Below are 22,770 nucleotides of genomic sequence, written 5' to 3' on the forward strand. Positions count from 1 at the left end.
AGTTTTATTTGAAAATCACAAGCTTTCGGAGCTTACCTCCTTCGTCACTCACCTGACGAAGGAGGTAAGCTCCGAAAGCTTGTGATTTTCAAATAAAACTGTTGGACTATAACCTGGTGTTGTAAGATTCCTTACATTTGTCCACCCCAGTCCATCACCGGCATCTCCACATCATGGCTAACTGTTTCCTGTCCATTGGCCAAGTTTCTATACAGGATGCTACATTTCCTCTTATAGTATAAGCCTGAATGTTTGTAACAAGCCTTCTGCAGCCACTGCATTCCCTTTAAAAAGCTATTGAACTTGTCAAATATGACTTGCCTTAAATAAATCTGTGCTGGTTGTCCTTTATTTTCCCATGCAGCTTTCAATGCTCATTAATTTGATGTCCAATTATAGACTGATTGATTGTTCTACAATTATCCAGTTTATTCTTCTCTCCCTTCTTGAACAAAAGTATTCTATTCGCTACCCCCCAGTTCTCCAGTACAATTTGCATATCTGAGGAGGTTTGAAAATTTGTGGCCAGACCCTCTGCTATCTCCTCTTTGACTTACTTCAACAGCCTAGGGTGCAGACCATCAGTGCCTGGACTTAGCCAGCTTGAGTTCTGCTATTTTTTTTAGAACCAATTCCTTTTCTACAGTTATCTCAAGGAATTATTACACATTTTCTCCTCGTACACCAATATTCTCACTTCCAACATCATATGTAAAATCTGATATAAAATATTTAAGATCACCATCACACCTTCATCTTCCACAGCGAGACTTCCCCTTGTTCCTGAGCTGTTCTACCTTTTTGATATGCTTATAAAACCCTTAGTATTTCCTTTTATATTATCTGCTAGCCTTTTTTCATATTCCCTTTTAGCCCTTGTAATCTCCTTTTTCACCTTTCCACTACAGTTTTTATGTTCCTCATGATTTTCTTTTGCATTTTTAGAACATATTTTATTATGTGCCTTACTCTTAAGTTTCAGGTTAGATTAAATATTTTTTTATTGGGTGGGGAGGGAAAACTTGTTAAAACATTTTATGTCGTATGCTCTTTTCCAACTCCCTTCCTAACAGCACTGTGGGAGAACCTTCACCACACGGACTGCAGCGATTCAAGAAGGCGGCTCATCACCACCTTCTCAAGGGCAATTAGGGATGGGCAATAAATGCCGGCCTCGCCAGCGATGCCCACATCCCATGAACCAATAAAAAAAAGCTGCTGTTACATTTTTAGCCACATACGTTGTTTCCTTTACTTTATTATTGTGCTGAACACTAGCTATGTAACATTTCCTGTTACATATCAGGTCCAGAACTTACCCACTTTTACCCTTGTTTTGGTGTATAGGTATTTAGAAAGGATAATTTAATGTTATGCAAAAACTTAATGGGCTCAATTTTCCCAGGAAATTGCGTGTGCATTGGGGGCGGGGGACTCTGAAAATCGGGGAAATCCCATTCGGGTTCAGAACCCGGCTCCAACCCGCAGACTTCCGGGTTCCCCACTGACGCATCTGGGTGCGTGCACGCCTCCCGAATGTGGAAGTCCCACCGGCAATTAAAGCCAGCGGGTTGACAGTTAAGACAGTTGTTGAGATAATTTAAGTAGTCGAACTATTTAATTTCCTCCATTTTGAGGTAGGGATGCAATTTTGAAGCATCCTCAGCGTATTTTCCGTGCTGTGGGAAACACTCCATGGTGCAACAGATGAGTTTCAGCCAGCAGCCAGTGAGACATTCAAATGCTTATTTGACAGATGGGGAGAAAAGGTCACATATTGCAGCAGGGCACTCAGTTCTTTCAGACAAAGTTTTGGCTGCAAGATCTTTGTTTTTTAACTGCAAATTCTTACTTTCCACTCAAAATTCTTCTGTTCAAATATATTTAACTACTTTGCGGACCCCCTCAAACTCTCACCGTCAGGACAGGCTGCATTCACCACTACATCTGAGAACGAGCAACATCACCAGCCTCACCAGGCATGGCGTCCACCTCTGCCACTTGGAGCTCCACAACACAGTGCTGCGCCACAGGCACCTGCACAAGAGCACAGAGGGCAACAACAGAGAGGGGCACCGCTTGAGGAGGTCCCAACCACATCTGCCACCCACATTGAGGAGGAGGAGGAGGAGGCGGAGGAGGAGGAGGAGGAGGAACCCATGGGCAGAGCAGCGGCTCACCTGGCTGTTCATGAGGCCAGGGAGTCACTGATATGTGAACGGTTCTCCTAACATCAGAAAGTGTGAATTCCTTTTCTACAGTTATCTCAAGGAATTATTACACATTTTCTCCTCGTACACCGATATTCTCACTTCCAACATCATTTGTAAAATCTGATATAAAATATTTAATATCACCATCACACCTTCATCTTCCACAGCAAGACTTCCCCATTGTTCCTGAGCTGTTCTACCTTTTTGATATGCTTATAAAATCCTTATTATTTCCTTTTATATTATCTGCTAGCCTTTTATCATATTCCTTTTTAGCCCTTGTAATCTCCTTTTTCACCTTTCCACTACAGTTTTTATGCTCCTCATGACTTTCTTTTGCATTTTTAGAACAAATTTTATTATGTGCCTTACTCTTAAGTTTCAGGTTAGATTAAATATTTTTTTATTGGGTGGGGAGGGAAAACTTGTTGAAACATTTTATGTCGTATGCTCTTTTCCAACTGCTGTTACATTTTTAGCCACATACGTTGCTTCCTTTACTTTATTATTGTGCTGAACACTAGCTATGCCCTGACTGCTTAGATGCTTTGGGCTTATGCCTCCAATCCTCTCCCTCTCTCATACATTCTGAGCTGTCTTCTCCTATAAGGGGAGAAAGTACAGACGCATGAGTGAGTGATGGTGACGTGGCCAATCGATGAATGCATTGGTTTGGGTGTGGCTGGCCGTGAAAGAGGTGCATCAGAGGGTATGAAACAGAGCCATGACATTGGATGAGGATTGGGTTGAGTGGTAGTGGTGGGGTGAGTACTGGCGAGGTGAGGGAGTGCAGGTAAGTTGAGGATGAGCCTTAAGTGGATGTGAGGAGTGATGTGATAGAGTAGTGTTGGCAGTGCAGAATGAGTTGGGGGGTGGGGGCGGTGATATGGAAGACGGAATGTAGGAGAATCAATAAGTGTACTCACTTTGGCTGACCTAGTTAGGTCAATGAAGCGCTTCCTGCACTGGATCCAGGTGCAGGAGATGTTGCTGCTGCTGGTGACCTCCTCTGCCACTTTGAGTCAGGCCTTCTTGGTGGCAGAGGCAGGGCATTTCCTCTCGTCCGCTGGGTAAAACAGATCCCTCCTCCTCCTCACTCCATCCAGTAGCACCTGGAGTGAGTCATTGTTGAATTTTAGAGCAGCCTTTCCCCTGTGCTGTTCCATTGTGAAGTGTGAGTGTTTGCTCCAGGAAAATCCTTTGGAAAACTACCCCTTTAAATAGAGCTCCTCCAGCAGACAGCCGGTGATGTGGGTGCGCAGTCCGCCCACTGTGCAGCTTTCAGACGGCAAACCTGGAAGCCATGTCAAGTGGCACCAATTGACTTGCGACCGCGTGGGAAACGGACATTTTTTATTGGGCGGGTTACAAACGGGCCCAATCACCACCCCCTGCCATCCCACCTTCACTCTAATAACAGGGTCAATATGTCCATGGAATGTTATCCTTTTTGCTTTATAGGAATATATTTATACTTTATCTATCTCATATTTTAAAATTACCTCCTGCTGATCCATCATCCTGTTTCCTAACTTTTCTGCCCAGTTAATTTGGGCCAAATGCCCTCTTATTTCACTGAACTTTAACTTTTTCTGGTCCAGCTCCCTTATCTTTGAGTCTTTATTACCCTTTTATATTTTCATATTGAACATAATTATGTTATGGTCGCTATTTCCCAATTGTTCTCTTACTCTCACAACAGTTATTTGGCCCACTTCATTTCTTTGAACTAAATCAAGCAATGCTTCTTTCCTTGTTGAACTGGAAACATACACCTGGAATTTATAAAGAGGTTCTCTGCCAGGAAATTGGCAGAACCCCTGGAAAATGGCATAACAACCAAAAATGGCTGTTTGCATTGTTTCTCCAGGATTTCTACCTTACGGCAGGAAATTGGGAAAACCCCACAGAAATTTCCCCCCATACAGATCTCAAAAGAAGCCTTGGATGCATTCTGAAAAAACATTCCCTGCTTTGACCACCTTTCCTTTGCTCAGGATTTCGTGGGATAGTTGAAATCAACCAATATTATTGCCCTGATTTTCTTTAATATCTCACTGAACTGTATACAAATCTTCTTTTCCTTCTCATTTCCCTTGCTTGATGGCCTATGATGCACACTGATTTTGTAACATATCCCTTCCTATCCGTTAACTCTATTCATATGGATTCTGTCTGAACAGGATGTACTCTGGGTGGGGGACTTCAATGTCCATCACCAAGAGTGGCTCGGTAGCACCACTACTGACCGAGCTGGCCGAGTCCTGAAGGACATAGCTGCCAGACTGAGCCTGTGGCAGGTGGTGGGCGAACCAACACGAGGGGAAAAACTTACTTGACCTCGTCCTCACCAATCTACCTGTCACAAATGCATCTGTCCATGACAGTATTGGTAGGAGTGACCACCGCACAGTCCTCGTGGAGATGAAGTCCCGTCTTCGCAATGAGGACACCATCCAACGTGTTGTGTGGCACTATCACCGTGCTAAATGGGATAGATTCAGAACAGATCTAGCAGCTCAAAACTGGGCATCCATGAGGCGCTGTGGGCCATCAGCAGCAGCAGAATTGTATTCCACCACAATCTGTAACCTCATGGCCCGGCATATTCCTCACTCTACCATTACCAACAAGCCAGGGGATCAACCCTGGTTCAATGAGGAGTGTAGAAGAGCCCGCCAGGAGCAGCACCAGGCGTACCTAAAAATGAGGTGCCAACCTGGTGAAGCTACAACTCAGGACTACATGCATGCTAAACAGCGGAAGCAACATGCTTATAGACAGAGCTAAGCGATTCCACAACCAACGGATCAGATCAAAGCTCTGCAGTCCTGCCACATCCAGTCATGAATGGTGGTGGACAATTAAACAACTAATGGGAAGAGGAGGCTCTGTAAACATTCCCATCCTCAACGATGGCGGAGTCCAGCACGTGAGTGCAAAAGACAAGGCTGAAGCGTTTGCAACCATCTTCAGCCAGAAGTGCCGAGTGGATGATCCATCTCGGCCGCCTCCCGATATCCCCACAATCACAGAAGCCAGTCTTCAGCCAATTCGATTCACTCCATGTGATATCAAGAAACGGCTGAGTGCACTGGATACAGCAAAGGCTATGGGCCCCGACAGCATCCCGGCTGTAGTGCTCCAGAACTAGCTGCGCCTCTAGCCAAGCTGTTCCAGTATAGCTACAAGACTGGCATCTACCCGACAATGTGGAAAATTGCCCAGGTATGTCCTGTCCACAAAAAGCAGGACAAATCCAATCCGGCCAATTACCGCCCCATCAGTCTACTCTCTATCATCAGCAAAGTGATGGAAGGTGTCGTCGACAATGCTATCAAATGGCACTTACTCACCAGTAACCTGCTCACCGATGCTCAGTTTGGGTTCCGCAAGGACCACTCGGCTCCAGACCTCATTACAGCCTTGGTCCAAACATGGACAAAAGAGCTGAATTCCAGAGGTGAGGTGAGAGTGACTGCCCTTGACATCAAGGCAGCATTTGACCGAGTGTGGCACCAAGGAGCCCTAGTAAAATTGAAGTCAATGGGAATTGGTGGGAAAACTCTTCAGTGGCACAAAGGAAGATGGTACTGGTTGTTGGTGGCCAATCATCTCAGCCCCAGGACATTGCTGCATGAGTTCCTCAAGGCAGTGTATTAGGCCCAACCATCTTCAGCTGCTTCATCAATGACCTTCCCTCCATCAGAAGGTCAGAAATGGGGATGTTCGCTGATGACTGCACAGTGTTCAGTTCCATTCGCAACCCCTCAGATAATGAAGCAGTCCGAGCCTGCAAGCAGCAAGACCTGGACAACATCCAGGCTTGAGCTTATAAGTGGCAAGTAACATTCGCGCCAGACAAGTGCCAGGCAATGACCATCTCCAACAAGAGAGAGTCTAACCACCTCCCCTTGACATTCAATGGCATTATCATCGCCGAATCCCCCACCATCAACATCCTGGGGGTCACCATTGACCAGAAACTTAACTGGACCAGCCATATAAACACTGTGGCTACAAGAGCAGGTCAGAGGCTGGGTATTCTGTGGTGAGTGACTCACCTCCTGACTCCCCAAAGCCTTTCCACCATCTACAAGGCACAAGTCAGGAGTGTGATGGAATACTCTCCACTTGCCTGGATGAGTGCAGCTCCAACAACACTCAAGAAGCTTGACACCATCCAGGACAAAGCAGCCCTCTTGATTGGCACCCCATCCACCACCCTAAACATTCACTCTGTTCACCACCGGCGCACAGTGGCTGCAGTGTGCACCATCTACAGGATGCACTGCAACAACTCGCCAAGGCTTCTTCGACAGCACCTCCCAAACCCGCAACCTCTACCACTTAGAAGGACAAGAGCAGCAGGTACATGGGAACAACACCACCTGCACGTTCCCCTCCAAGTCACACACCATCCCGACTTGGAAATATATCACCGTTCCTTCATCGTCGCTTGGTCAAAATCCTGGAACTCCCTTCCTAAAAGCACTGTGGGACAACCTTCACCACATGGACTGCAGCGGTTCAAGAAGGCGGCTCATCACCACCATCTCAAGGGCAATTAGGGATGGGCAATAAATGCTGGCCTCGCCAGCGACGCCCACATCCCATGAACGAATTAAAAACAAAACCCAGAAAATCCTTACATTCTAGCACTGATAGCACCCTTTATTAATCCTGCTACTTCCCCTCCATTATTCCTTTTCTCCAACTCATTGTGATGATCTTTTATGTCAGTCAACAGTTTCTTTCTTTTCTATTCGGCAGTTTGTAGGTTATTCAACCCACCAGTGCTATTTCTATTCAGTTATGACATTTCTCCAGGGTTTTCTGTCGATCTTCCGGTGAAGTTAGAGTGGGAAATCAAGAAAACCCCGATGGAAATTCCAAGAGTTAGTCTGTAGCTGTAGATAGCTGCAATGATGTATAGACCTATAGATAGCAGAGGGGACAATCCCAGTCAAACGCTTATCATACAATGGTGTAATAAGGAGTTTAACCATCACAACTATTTGATTCTAAAATGTCTCTCATTAGGGGATGTGTATTATTTATAGAGTGCTGTGATGATCATAATGGAATGCCACAAATATAAATATAGGCACAACATCCTACAATGTGATTTGCTGAAGACCTCATCCCCCATGCAGCAGTTCTGAATAAAATAGTCTGTTTAATTGAGTCATCTCCCCTCCCAATTTAATGGTGTTTATCCGGCAACTTCATCCATTCCCAATGCACAAGCATGAAAATCTCTGCACCATGGCAGTTTCCAGATGTTGCCCTACTATCAGAAAATTGGACATGAGAAATTCATTCCTATGAGTTCTACTTTGTATCTTGTGTGCTGTTCCTGAACTAGGACTGCTTCATGCATTAAAGAAGAATTTCCCAGCACTGACATCTCTCAACTTGATGGGCACAAAAATTCACAGAGAAATATAAGAAAAATAGTAGAAGACATAGAAGTAATTACAGGACTTACAGGAAAAGTTATAGTTAATCTATTCCTAAATGGACAGTGAGGTTGATTTTTCTATTCAGAGGCTTAATTGCTGTAATCAGTAGTTCAGCACGCAATACTCTAATCAATATGATAATGTAATCAGTAACTCTTGTGTTATTCATGCTGATGTGGGCGCTTTGGCCTAGTGGAAAAATATTAAAGTGTGCATATAAAGGGCATAATTTTCCAAGTACATGCCGCTGGCGAGAAGCCATGCCCACCACCAGCGCTTGTTGGAACTTTGCTGGCAGTGCAACCACAATTCTCCAATATGTGCTGGCAGAGGACGAGGCTCCTCACTGCCAGCACATTCTTGATATCACCCACACACAGAAGTCTGTGTTTCCTGCCCTCAATTTTTTGGAGGAGGGTCTGGAGGTCTGCTTTAGTAAAGTTTTTGTTCTTGAGGAAAGGGCCCTACCCTACTGCCCTCCAAGCAGAGATGTTGCTTGAGTGTTCATTGTTCTATAAAAGTATAATAAAAATATTGCTAAGACATGCAGTATAGTTATTTGAGAGTGAAGCGAAAGAGCCGAGCGTTGTTCCTCTGTTACTTGGCAGTCTGATGCAGTTGAGTACAAGCTGAACTGTCTTTTTAAAGGCTACAGAGGAATTTCCATGCAATTCAGCTGTTTACACCAGATTTACACAGGTTTGACACCAATGACTGCACCAGTGGGAATACAAATGGCAGACCCAGAAACCCATGTTTAACTCCCTCAGCAGGCCTCTGGCTCGCTCAATTTTTTAAAAGTGCAACAGCAGCTTAACTCTAGAAGTATAATGGAAGCACTCTAGAGGCCTATAATGACTAACCAGAGACTTATCTTAATGGAGGTAAGGATCCCTTTAAATACTGCTTGTGAAAGCTGCTTGCCCTATGTTCCCGCCATGATTTGCTGGGGGCGCATGGACACCAATTTCACAAAAGGTTCCTGATTCAGGCACAGGACCCTTATTAATATATTTAAATGATCCTTGTGTTTGTTTCAGGCAGCCTCCAGGGATGTCTATGAATCGCTCAAATCAATAAGGGTGTACTTCTGGCACTATTCCGGTGCGGAACTTCATGCTGCAGAATTCAACTTTGCAATACCCATTTTTAGACGTGGAAAACATTCAAATTGCATACTAATTTCTATCCCAAAGAGTTTGTTTAACTATCTCAAGAAGTTTGAAACTTCTGACAGAGAAAATATCAATTTGAGTTTTCATAAAGCAGTTTAGATTAATTAGGCTCTATAGTGGTAAGAAATTCAAGGAAAATTATTTTAAAGTTATTCACAGAGAGTTGGCTTAGTTCTTAGAATTGTGATTTTCTGATTATTTTGTCCACTCAAGGAGCTAGGTGGAAGGATGTCTACTATGGATATATAACTATTATATTACTGCCGTTTATTTGCCTGCTCATATTTTGTAAAATAAATTTTCTAGATATTTTAAACTTAAAGCAAAGCCTGATATGATGTTCTACCACTTTCAAAGACAGGAATGGGAACTTATGGAGCTTAGGACAACTGTGGTTTACATGCAGTTCACAAGAGCTATCCACAAAGCTGCCACCAAGTCAATTCCAAGAGGCTGTTACAAGATTTACATTTCCTGCCTAGAGGAAGAATGTGCAGAACTCATTAAGCAATATGAAGAAAATGGCAATTCTGACATTGCCAGGCATCCTTTAGCTGGTTTGCACACTTCTAGAAGAGTAAGACAGGAACAGGCTACCATAGAACTAAACATATCAACATCCAGCAGCAAAGCCTGGGTATTAATCAGAAAACTTGGTGCTGATTGGAAACCTCTAGCATAGCACCATCAGCCAGTCTCTCCTTTGGGTAACAGCATTGCCACCCACCTGATAAATATTGCAAAGGTGGATGAAGACAAAAAGTTTGAAGGAGAGGTGAAGAAGAAATGGCGACTATGCAAACAGTGCATAGCTGAACTAGCGAAGACATCCAGCCATTCACTGCAGGTGAAATAGAAAGGGTGATCAAAAGATTGAAAACATGTAAAGCCTGTGGGCTTGATAACATCTCCCCCAAAATCATGAAAAATCTAGGAAAAACTAGCAGACACTTGCTAGTCAGGAGAATAAGGGACCTAAGATCTGGGGCAGAGCAAAGGTAATAGCCTTGCTAAAATCTGAGAAAGAGCATCAACATGTAGCAAGTTACGGCCCCATCTCTTAGCTAAGCTGCACGTACAAATTACTTGAAAGGCTCATCCTTCAAAGAATTGCTCCCACTATTGATGGCATGCTCAGTGTAGATCAAGTAGGTTTCAGAGCAAACCGTAGTACCTGTAATCAAGTGCCAGCACTCACCACCAACATCGAGAATGGCTTTCAGACCAGGAAGAAATCAAGACTGAATTCCTAGATCTTACTGCTACATATGGCACGACCGGTCATATCGCCCTACTGTACAAACTGTCATTGGTCCTACTGCAATGGCTTGGCATGGCTGTGGAACTGCTGCTGAGAGATCTCTGTTTCCAAGTTGCACTTGGGCAAAATTCCAGCTCTTAGAGGTCCCAAACCAATGGTCTACCTCAGGACTCGATTCTAGCACTGACACTTTTCAACTTTTTCGTAACTGACCTTCCCAGCACCACTGCCAGGCATTTTATTTATGCAGAAAAATATCTGTCTGGCAGTCACCTAAGTCACCTAGAAGAAGTCCTGAATGCTGACCTGAGCGAGATGTTCCACTCATGCAAAAGATGGAGACTTAAACCAAGTGCCAAAAAGACAGTTTCCATCATCTTCCTTCTAAACCACAAAAAAGACCAACAAACAGCTCAACATCTTCCTGAATGGACACAGGCTGGTCCACGACCCAAAGCCTGTGTATCTATGAGTTATACTGGACCATACCTTGACTTTCAAAGAATACCTTTCCAAGACCTCACTGAAAATAAAGACAAGAAACAATTTGATCAGCAAACCAGCTGGTTAACCTGGGGAACCAACGGGCAGACATTAAGAAACTGTGGGCTTGCCTTACCTTATTCTGTAGCAGAATATTGCACCCTGGTGTGGCTCAGTTCTTCTCACACAGGACTAGTAGACACTCAGTTGAATGAAACCAGGCATATAATAATAGGTACCATGGGGCCAACCAACCGGGCCTGGCTGCCGGTCCTGTTCAACTGACATCGCACGATAAGTCGCCTTGCAGAATCAGGTCTTTAAGGTGCAAGATATGCCACATCTACAGCTGGTTAAAGCTGTGTTTAATCCACCGAGCCACTGTCTTAGCTCAAGGCAGTCTGTTTGGACAATTCCTCTAAGGAATCTAGATGTCACCTCCAGATGACGTACTAAGTGGCAAAGAACAAGCTTCAAACATAGCCTATGTCTATTTAGTGATAGACCCAACAGCCCAGTCTCCTGGTTTTGACCTTCCACACCATCTCCAGGTAAAACACAATTGCTTCAGATGTGGATTGATCTGTTGTGCTGCAAATGACTATAAGTGGGGCCCATGTGTCTCCTGGCTTTTCTGCTGTAGCTAGTTAGAAGATGCAGGCCATATATTTGCAGACTGCACCCATCAGCAAGGAGTGCCTGATTCCCTAATGGACTTGCAAATGTCTTTAACTCAGCGATTGAATAGTTAGGACACTAAGCTAATGAACGGTAACATGCTTGACTTTATAGTCTATGTAAATGCAATTACAATAAAAAAAAACCTGTATTCTCCTCTATTTTAATGAAAACAGTCTAACTAAAGCAATTTTGAAGTGCATTCCTAGTTCAGAATCCCAACCATTGCGAATATGGGGCATTTGGAACTCTAGATCACAGGGAATCTCAGACAAATGGGTATATATTTATTAGATCAGCAAGCCACTAGGTCACATCGGACTCACATGACTAAAAATATATTGGACTCATTGGACTTCTAGAGAACTCATAGGGGAACTGTGGAAACCCTGGGAAAACAGCACTAATATAATTTATGCTGTTTCTCCAGGGTTCCTGTGGTTAGTCTGTGAAAGTTATGACAGAATATTGGGAGAACCCCCATGGAAATTCAACCCCTAGTGTAGCCTTCAGGTGAACTGGGCTTAGAGGATAGGGGATAATTGGACAGGGGTGTGCAGATGTAATTCAGTCTCCATTTTAAACATTCTGTCCTCATTTTTATATAGCACTTTCATTTTAGGTAAATAGCAAAACTCATGATCATTTGGGAAGCAGAGAAGTAGAGTTTGTTGGAGCGTAGGAGTTTATCTGCAGTACAGGCTAAGGAGCTGAGAAATACAAAACTGAAGTACTACAGTACTACTAGAGTACAAGGGGGCAGAAGTTATGCTGCAGCTATACAAAACCCTGGTTAGACCGCACCTGGAGTACTATGAGCAGTTCTGGGCACCGTACCTTCGGAAGGACATATTGGCCTTGGAGGGAGTGCAGTGTAGGTTTACTAGAATGATACCCAGACTGCAAAGGTTAAGTTACAATGAGAGATTACACAAATTTGGGTTGTATTCTCTGGAGTTTCGAAGGTTAAGGGGTGATCTGATCGAAGTTTATAAGATATTAAGGGGAACGGATAGGGTGGATAGAGAGAAACTATTTCTGCTGGTTGGGGATTTTAGGAGTAGGGGGCACAGTCTAAAAATTAGAGCCAGACCTTTCAGGAGCGAGATTAGAAAACATTTCTACACACAAAGGGTTGTAGAAGTTTGGAACCCTCTTCCGCAAACGGCAATTGATACTCGCTCAATTGCTAAATTTAAATGTGAGATAGATAGCTTTTTGGCAACCAAAGGTATTAAGGGATATGGGCCAAAGGCAGGTATATGGAGTTAGATCACAGATCAGCCAGGAGCTGAATGACCTACTTCTGTTCCTATGTTCCTATGTACCATTACTGGTGGGAGGGTGTAATTACAGCCTGACAAGTTTATAGAAGCAGTTTCCACTCTAAATGTGGACATGGGGATTTATAATACAAAAAGCTGACACAAAAGTGTGTAAAAATGTAACAACCAGAAGTAAGGTTTTATAGATAGGAAATATGCACAGACATAAGATTTTTAATATATTGTAGATAGATACATGTTACAAATATTACAAAAGTTTCTAAAAATATTACAGTATTACATTTAATTTAACAAAAAAGTAAATCAAAAATAATCATATTTGTCAAATGTAGACATTAACTATGTTTCATTATTTGCAGAACTGGTTTACTTTTGAAATCAGGGAGAGTATAATTTTTGAAATTGCAGAGTTAGACATTTTTTTGAAAAAGAAAAAGTTCTATAGTCATACTATGCCAGTTCCCCTAATGCTTGCTGACTTTTGTTGAATTTAACCTGCCCTGCCAATTGAGATGCAGCTGGAGAACTGTCAATAAAACTGCAATAATAGGATTATGATGATAGTAACCCGATGGGCAATTGTGATTCTCACAGCTGGGTAGCAGCTGGCCAATATAATTAAAATGATAATTCTGTGCTAACATGGAAGCTGAAATGTGTGTTTACTCAGAAGAAGCTCATAATTAAGGACGTGTTTACTTTCTTTTACGGCATCCAGCCATTTTGTTTCGCATCTCCTTGATCTCGGTCTTGAGGCCCAATCCTGAGTGAGGACATTTATCTTGCAGGCTGATTCCAGGCCCTTTCTGTTGCTTCAAGCAGTAGGTTATGCTAACATTTGTAATCACTGGCTATATAAGCTAAAAATTCTGGAGCTGCATATTAATCTGGAGCTTGCACAATACTAGGATCTCTGCCACATATTTATTAGTTGTAATAGAGTCATGAAGTGTTAGTAATGGGAAATTGAAAGGTGATCAGGAACAAATCTGATGGAAGATAAGGAAAAAGTAGAAATCAGTTAAATCTTTTGAAAGAGAAACTCATATCCATGCCACATACTTAAGGGTGAAAATCACTCTCCCAAAATCACAGGGATTACTTGTTAAAACTGATTATCCTTTCCAATTAATTATTTTAGTGTAATGCCTATCTTTATTACAGCTAAACTGGCACAAATTATTTGTGCATGAGGAATTAAGCTAGTATATCCTGTTTATATTCATACACTTGAGTTTTCAAATATTTTTAATGTTGTCTCTAATTATCTTTAATGGAAGCTATTATGAGCATAGTCCTTTATTACTGTTGCTGCTGTCATGTGAGCAGTTTCTACCCATCTCTGGAGGTTATTGACTGTCACCATGCTTCTGAACACAGATTAATTATTAAATTAACAGAGCGAACTGAACTCCAAACAGAACCTGAGTCAACTATGATTCATGGGAGAAGTATGCTAACATAATACGTGGTTGTGCGACATGATATGAATAGAAAAGCAGTAGATGTTTCATTTCTCGTTTGGCCATGATACAGATATAACGCTTACATTTCAGGCTTATACTGCAGTAATATGACTGCAAACCCCTTGATATCAGGGGTTTGTGACAGCAGTACTTAAATTATGGCCAGTCAGATGAAACTAAGTACAGATTCTGTTTTATATAGCAGCCAATGGTGAATTTCAGCATTTAAACATTATTTTTTATGTGAGCCTATATAGATTAATGGAGCTAAAAACCAATCCTAGCTCTGTAACTCAATACTAAAACAAGCTATATTTACTGGTTGTAAACAATTTTACAACACCAAGTTATAGTCCAGCAATTTTATTTTAAATTCACAAGCTTTCGGAGGCTTCCTCCTTCGTCAGGTGAACGATGTGAACGATTTTTCACATCGTTCACCTGACGAAGGAGGAAGCCTCCGAAAGCTTGTGAATTTAAAATAAAATTGCTGGACTATAACTTGGTGTTGTAAAATTGTTTACAATTGTCAACCCCAGTCCATCACCGGCATCTCCACATCATATTTACTGGTGACAGTCCTGTACAGGAGTCAGGAGACTGAGGTGGGCTTTCCTTTGAACAAAGCAGTTGATTCCTGGTGTTGAATAGTTAGGAATTCATAATTGTAAAATAATAGATCAATGTAGAACTTGATGATCTGAGCAGGAAGTGTCATGCTATTATCTCAATGAGCTGACCTTGTGAAATGCTAAAGGTCAATTTTGCCCATTACTGGATCGCCGTGCGCTATTAGTGCATAATTGGGCAGATATGTCAAATTTATTGGTTGTCGTTGTTGCACATTATCATATGTAAAGGAAATAGTAGATTTGAGTAATGGTAACCAATTCCTGACTGGGTGTCTCATTTTTATGGCATTGTAAACTAATCCACAGATTGTGCAAATTGCAACCTTCCTGCTTGAGAGGTAACTGTGTCCATGTACCATTGGGGACTGCCTAAGTGAACTTAATTTCTGCACATCAGTTTATCGCTTTCAATACATTTGGATGTATTTGTAATTTGCATGGCCCTTACTAACCATTCACATTGGGGCAGACATTGCTTGGATCGGCGAACCAACACTCCTCACCGCTCCATAGGTTTATACTAACCCACTAACTTACTTCGGGCACTTCCTCTAACAGGAAGTGGAGAAGAGCCTGGCGTCAGTTCAAGCAAACCTTGGACCCCTGGGAGAAGCGAGACGAACGAGCTCTCCCCTCAACCAATCAGACTGCAGCAGTTTGGACACGCTGCATTCACTATCTCTGCAGGCTTCCAACGTGAAATCCAGAAAGTGAAAGATCCAACATTAAAATCATTGTCAAAACAGTTATAGACAGCGAAAAAAAGAGTAAGAAATAATCGAATTAAATAAGGGACGGAAGGAAAAAGTAAAAAAAAAGTTTTAATTTTTTAATTTAAAAAAAATTTTTTAACGACCAAAAATGATTAAAATAAAGAGTAATTAGACTCCACATTTTTAAAAGTTAATTTTTAGTTGTTTGGTAGTCATTAAGACTTACCACGCTATTAAAACTTAGTTTAGACCTGGTATTTTTAAGCGTACCTGTTTTGTGGCGATATTAGTTACTTAATAGCTGGGCAGATGAGCACGTTTGCGTATTTTCAATGATTTCCCTGATTGTAACTGGTGATTCCCATTTAATTCGAAGCCGACATTTTGCCGGCGAACCAATAGGAGCAAGTTCCACATTTCCGCGTTTTACTGCGCATGTGCGAATGCCGGAACTTGCTCCTCCATTTCACCACAAACAACGGAGAGTGCGATTGAGCTCACCGTTATGTTGCAAGCAGATATTCCAAATTAAGTCTCCAAACAGCGCAACAGCTGGCTCTTATATTGCGGTGCTGTCAATATTAGTAATGGCTGCCCCATTACTAATATTGACAGCACACAATATAAGAGCCAGCTGTTGCGCTGTTTGGAGACTTAATTTGGAATGTGTGCCACATACATTTCCATTTCAGAATTTATAAGGGAAATTTTCCAATCTGGTGCAGCAAGGATGCACCCGGAGGTGTGTAAGCGCACATCGCTTTGGGAGCACATTGAGGGTATCTCCCAGCAAGGCTGCCAGTGCAGATTGGTCCATGTGCTGAGAGAATGGAGGTTTCAGTTATTAAGATATCTGCTACAGCAGCAGAAAGGACCTGTCACGTGCCTTAAAGGGGCACTTATACTTCCTGTGCTTTGCAAGTGCAATGTTTCAAATGGTTTTTATTGGCATATTATAGATGGCAGAGGGAAGTGAAAGGGCGCAGGGAGGAGGGAGGATTGCTTTTTTTTACAGGCAGAATCTCCCCTTAAATGTTAAACAATTGTCCTTCCACATCCCTGTATAACATTGAAAGGTTAGTGAAGAAAACTCAGCTGAAGAGATGGATAATTTAGTGTGGTGGTTAAATTACAGAACCAGTACTCCAGAGGCATGGACTAATAATTCAGAGAATGAAAGTTTAAGTCCCACTTGGGCAGTTTGAGAATTTGAATTCAGTTTTAAAAATCTGGAAATAAAAAGCTGGTATTAGTAAAAGTGACCATGAAGCCGTCGGATTGTTGTAAAAGCCTAACTGGTTTACTAATGCCCTTAGTGAAGGGAACATGCCGACCTCACCCGGTCTGGTCTGTTTGTGATTCCAGTCCCACACCAACACGATTGACTCTAAACTGCCCTCTGTAATAGCCTAGCAAGTCACTCAGTTGTATCAAAACTTGGGTGACTAGGGATAGGCAATAAATTCCAGCCATGCCAGTGACGCCCACATTGCGAGAATTAATTAGAAAAAGGAGAAATCGTTATTCAAGAACAACTACAATGTTAAATTTGAATCATAATTATAGGTGTCATAATTGTTGTTTTGCAATACTGCATGTGATTTATATTATTTAAAGTCAAATCACCATTTTCTGTGCAGCTTCTACTTTACAATGCTGTAGTAAATCATGGCTAGGTAATCAGGAAGACTGTCTTGGAGACGCAGCTTGCTTGTATTTTATTCAGACAATTATTGAAATCCACATAAACACATGTATAAAACAAACGATTACTTGCAGATTGGAAGCAGCTTAATCAAATCACATTAACTATTTCAGGTTTATGCAGTCCAATTACAGATTTGGGGGATTTTAGCTGTGTGCTATAAATCTATAAATTAATTTTAAAAATGGGTCTTGTTTTGAATACACTTGTCTTCATTCATAGCACTGTATTTCGCTGTAAATTTGACCAAAATATTAAATGAAAGTGGCAACATGACATGTCAGCAATTTTGGAATGAAGGTAGTTTGTAACTGCATAAAAATATACTTAATGGTAAAATTTAGCAGGGTAGCAGAATTTAAGCGTAGCAATAACCTATGCCTAAAGTCACAGCTGGTTTGATTTTTCTGTTTTGCATATCATTATGTGTCTTGAATCATAATGTCATGGGTTTGAGCACATAATCCAGGCCAACACTTCAGTGAAGGACTGAGAAGTGCTGCATTGTCGGAGATGCTATCTTTCAGATCAGAGCTGGGATTCTACTTTACAATCCCACCTGAAATTGGACGCGTTCACGGTCAAGAATAATGTAGTGAAAAATATAATTCCATCCATTTGGACTAGATTCATGTCAAAGATCCGAAAAAGGAAGGCCTGCTGACTTACTGTAGTTTCTTGTTCATCCCCATCCATAATAAAAAAAAATTCAAGGGGTGAAAATAAAGTCAGCCCCGTGCTCGTCTCTTGCCCCCAGTTAAAATCGAGGTTTTCATTTCATCAGTCTAGGTTGAATTTGAACACATGTTCTTGAAGTGAAGGGAGACCGTGCTGAGTCATCATTCAGTGTCCAATTTTATAAATCTTATTTTCTTTTAATTCGAATAAAGCTTTTGTTTAAGACTATATTAAACATGTATTTATCATCCTGGTTTTCACCCATATATCTAAAGCTCTTTTAATTTGGTATACTGGGACAGGAAAATAAATAGAAGCGTAAAACATGTTAATATGTAGTGACTGGTAAATAAACAGTGAGATTTGGAGAAATTTCCATTGTTTACAATAACTGTATTGTGCAAACCACTGGGGATATTAACAGCTGCAGAGTCTCGAGATGTAATGAATTTGGCTCATGCATTCACTATTTCCATAAACTGTGTGTTATGGTGCATTCCTAAATTCATTTGTGAAAACTAATATTTGATTGGGGAAAAGTGCATTGTTATTTACTTGACTTCCAGAAACTTCTTGAATGTTGTTGAATGTTATTCAAGCTTTTGATCAGAACCAAATAATTTTATGAACATTTCTGGACACAATTAGAAATATTCTAGTTAATTGTAGCCATGAATTACATAGAATTTACAGCACGGAAACAGGCCATTTGGCCCGACTGGTCTATGCCTGTGTTTATGCTCCACACAAGCCTCCTCCCTCCCGACTTCATCTAACCCCAGTGCACAGCCTCATTAGATGTGGATGTGAGTCAGAATTACAGCTACGACACTGTAGCCCCAATTCTGGCTGCTCGCTGTGCGTTTGCGGCTAGCGAGGCTCTCCCCAGCAGCAGGGCCTTGCGATTTTTGACTGGATTTCCATACTGTATTGGCAGTAACAGCTCTCCTCGCTCAGTCAGATATCAAATTTTAACTGACGCCCCCTCCCCTACTTGTATTAATGCATCAATAAAACCAGAGAATGAAGGGGTTTCATCCCCAGCATCTATTTTGGGTTTTCCTGGTCTTAGTTGAACTTTAACTTTGAAAAAAACAAAAGTATTGGTAAAATTCCAGATTTAGTGAAAGCAAAAAAACATTAAAAAAAAGTCCTGGTGCAGGAAGCCTGTGTATATCTCCGAAACTCCTCAACTGGCAATTACCTTGGGATCCATTTGTAACTGTCCCAATATACACTTACATATAACCTCTGACCTTATCTTCCTATTCCTGTCATGTCTAATGATCTGATTATTTAGCAAGCAGACCTAGAGTCCACATCAGCTCAGTTCACCGTCTGGAAACAACAAAATTACTTCTATCATTTCATCTAACACCATACTAAACGACTTGCGTGAATGTAATTCACGATATAATGCTTTATCAAGTATCTCATGTGAGTAAAATGTTCATTAGGTTTGTGCAATTAATTAAATTACTAATGTAATTGAAATTGTAATTAAATAAAGAAAAGAAAATCTGTACTGAAAACTATGTGAAGCACAGTATAGTAAATCTAATGTATGTTCAGTCCAGTACAGTAAAAGAGAGATGGCCTGGAAGTTTTAAAACTGGTTAATTTTGATTCAAAACTAGTAGCTCCACACTAATAAAACTCTGGGACAGACATTCATCTTCAGTTGCATGTTAGTTCTAACTTTTTAAGACGCGGTGTAAATCTCATTCCAATGGGGTGGAAATTCATTGGTGCACATTTTGGGGCCCAGTTGTGCCTGCACAAACAGCTCACCTCGCCAGCAGCAGTCCTCAGCTAAGTACCATGGCGGGAGGTAGGACAGTGGTTTGGGGGGGGAGGGGGGGCAAATCAGCTGGCAGCAGCCGGCAGAAAGGCTGTGGAGTTGGGAGGAGCACGCCTGCTTCTCCTGGCCCCACGTGAATTAAAAACTCTAACTTAACTTTTTAGAGGGGCTGAATGGTCTACTCCTGTTCCTATGTTCCTAGTGGCAGCCGCTTGCTAGGCCGTATGTGTGCCTGGAAAACCTGAGCAGAGTATGCCTGACACCTGCTCCATTCAGGGCAGCCCAATTTCCCTGAGGGGTCCTAAAACAGGCATTGGGCCCTTCTTCAGCATATACAACAGGCCTAACGCTTGTTTTAGGCGGCTGCCCCGGATGACTGAAAATCATCCGAGGCAAATATGGCATCAGATGTTTTTCAGGCATCCTTGGAGACACAGTGCCTTGGAAATAGGTGCAACAATGAACAGTTTCCATGCTGATCAAGTGCAAATAGCACTTGATTTTCTTGTGTAAGCCATTTGCAAAATTATTCACAACACCAATGCAGATTTAGATACAGTGAAAACTGTATAAACAGACACTCCCAAAAAATGGACACCTGCAAAAAGAGGACACTTAATGAGAGACCCAAATAGCTGACTTGATAAAATATACAAGCGGCACTCTGAACCACAGACACTCGCAAATTACTATTGGGGTAAATTTGAAATCAATGGAATGAAAATCAGTGGGTTCTACAAAGGGCAGGTGATCTGCTCTACAAGATTATCGCCCAGGCGAAGAAGGCAAAAATCGACTCCATTGTCTTTTGACAGAGTGGTAGAACTCTCACCTCTCTTTCAGAGGGTCATGGGTTCAAGCCCTAATCCAGAGATTTAACCATCCAGCAATTAATCTAGGCTGGCACTCCAATGCAGTAGTGAAGGAGAACTGGCCTCCTAAGTCCCCAAAATGGCGGGCAAGAAGTGCAGGCACACTTCCGACCGGAAGTGCACCGCGCGCCATATTAGGGAAGGACAAACAAAAAACCTCCTTTACCCATACCTGAAGCAGGTGTTAGGCCCTTTGTGTATGCAAATAAGGGGTCGGCTGCCTGTTTCAGGTCCCCGCTACAACATTGGTTTGCCCTGAGGCAGCTAGTACCATCACTGGCTGCATTCAGGGAAACCAATCCTACAGGGTGCTGCTCCTGGCCCCACAAAGATCAGTTTAATGCTTACCTTTTAGGGCCGCCGCTATTTTAATTTGGACAAGACCGAGTACAGACGTGGTATTGGTCTTGAAGCAATGAAGTAACCAAGCTATTTAAATTGGACCATGAGCAAAAGACTAGAGGACACAAGTACATAATTCGTAATCCTCAAGCAAGGTCATAGGTTGTAATTCCCCCAACCTCCTCACACAGGATATTGAACACATGGGACAGACTACGAGAGAAGATAGTTGATTCAGAGTCAATTTAAAAGGCAGTTGGATCAATATCTGTTGAGAAACGGGTTGAGGTTCTAAAGACATTAGTCGCACTACTTCATGTTTTCAGGGCAGGTAGGGGAAGGAACTTAGTACTCTTTAAAGTAACGGATCAACAGGTGGTGGTTGGGAGGGAAGGGTCTATGATGGAATAATCATACGTGGAGTTTGAATGGAGCGGGCTTAATGGCCCGAATGGCTTTTCATTGAATGGGTTATTTATGTTCTCAAGTCAAGATATTCGGTATCACATAATTGTAATTGATGGGCTTGACATTAACGGCAGCATATGCTCTAAACTCTTGCACATTGTTGAGCACTTTTCCGTTAAGACGGCTTGGAATTTTTTCCACTCTCCAGGTGACCCTGTGCATTTGTCTCTGGTTTCTTACTGTCTCAAATACTTTATGTTTCTTTTTCAGTTTACCTGCCATATATTCCCATTCTTTCAGCAGGTTTTGTGCCAGCTCTGCTCAAGCATACTATAAACATTTGCCCTCAGAAGTCCAATGATATGGAATTTTGCAGGAGTTCACATTGATTAGCCTTTAATAAGGCAGTAACAAGAAATAAACGACTTTTTGAGACATTTTTGCTACTCTTCATCTGCCTGTTTTCATTAGGCACGGAATTTTAGGAGCAATGCAAACAGATGAATGCTCCATCATACGCTGTTCCACTTTTACGACCATTTATGCAATCAATAAACAGGGAAGAGGATGTGCTTTTCGACAAGCTAAAAGTTGTAGAACTGTATTTATTGCGCTAGGTTTGATAATTACACCAGTAGTGTAGAATGGAACGGACGCCCTGCAGTTTTCCATCTGCTGCTGGTATTCATGCTCGTCCACCCACTCAAGCTGTCAGTCTATGGTTAGGCTTCAGTGCCACAAGTCCTGCTACAGCTGCTTTCAAATTACTGTTATTTACCTTCAAAGAGGAACTATATGGATCTCTGCTACGTTTGAAACCATTACCCTAATTAAAAGCCCAAATTAAATAGCTTATTCAGCTTTAGCCATGCGGATAACAGTGCTGTAGAAACCGCAAATGATTATATATTTAGCAGCATTTAGACTCTGCGTTGAGTTTAAGATTAGCTGAAACCCAGAATTAAGAGATGGGACAAATGTTTCTCTTATCTGATATCCATTCAAACCACCGAATAGCATCAGTTACTAAATCCCACAAAGATTTTCTCCCCCTAAAGCCAAGCAGAGACATCTTGGTGCTTCCTATGTGGCGATTCTTGCAGTATTTTTTGACCTTAGTTCATTGCTTTCCTGATCACCCATCCAAAATAAATTTACGTGTGTCATTAGTTGCCCACATTAGCCTTCATTACTAATTCCCAGCAACATTCACCTGTTTCAGTTTTCTACCAAATTAACATTGCCCTATCAATGGACAGGAATTCCACCTGTCCGTCCGTTCATCCATCCATCCTTATAAAAATGTTGTGCATACGTTCGCTCATGTCATCACACTTTGATGACACATCTTGAATATCACACCTTTTTGCATGCAAATATTGTATCTGATTAGCTTAAATGTTGCAGGAAATGTGTAAATGAAATGCAAAGACAACAGCCAGATAAAAGTCTATGCCAAAAACTTCCTCGGAGTGTTCTTCCGATCAACCGCTGTCACTTTGGCTGAAGATCAGCACTATCCCTGTTTGCAGTTTATCCGGGGTTTCTGCTGATTTTCCGCCAAAGTAATGGTGGCGGATTGGGAGAACATC

This window comes from Heptranchias perlo, chromosome 5 (assembly GCF_035084215.1).
Source record: "Heptranchias perlo isolate sHepPer1 chromosome 5, sHepPer1.hap1, whole genome shotgun sequence".
Classification (NCBI taxonomy): Eukaryota; Metazoa; Chordata; class Chondrichthyes; order Hexanchiformes; family Hexanchidae; genus Heptranchias; species Heptranchias perlo.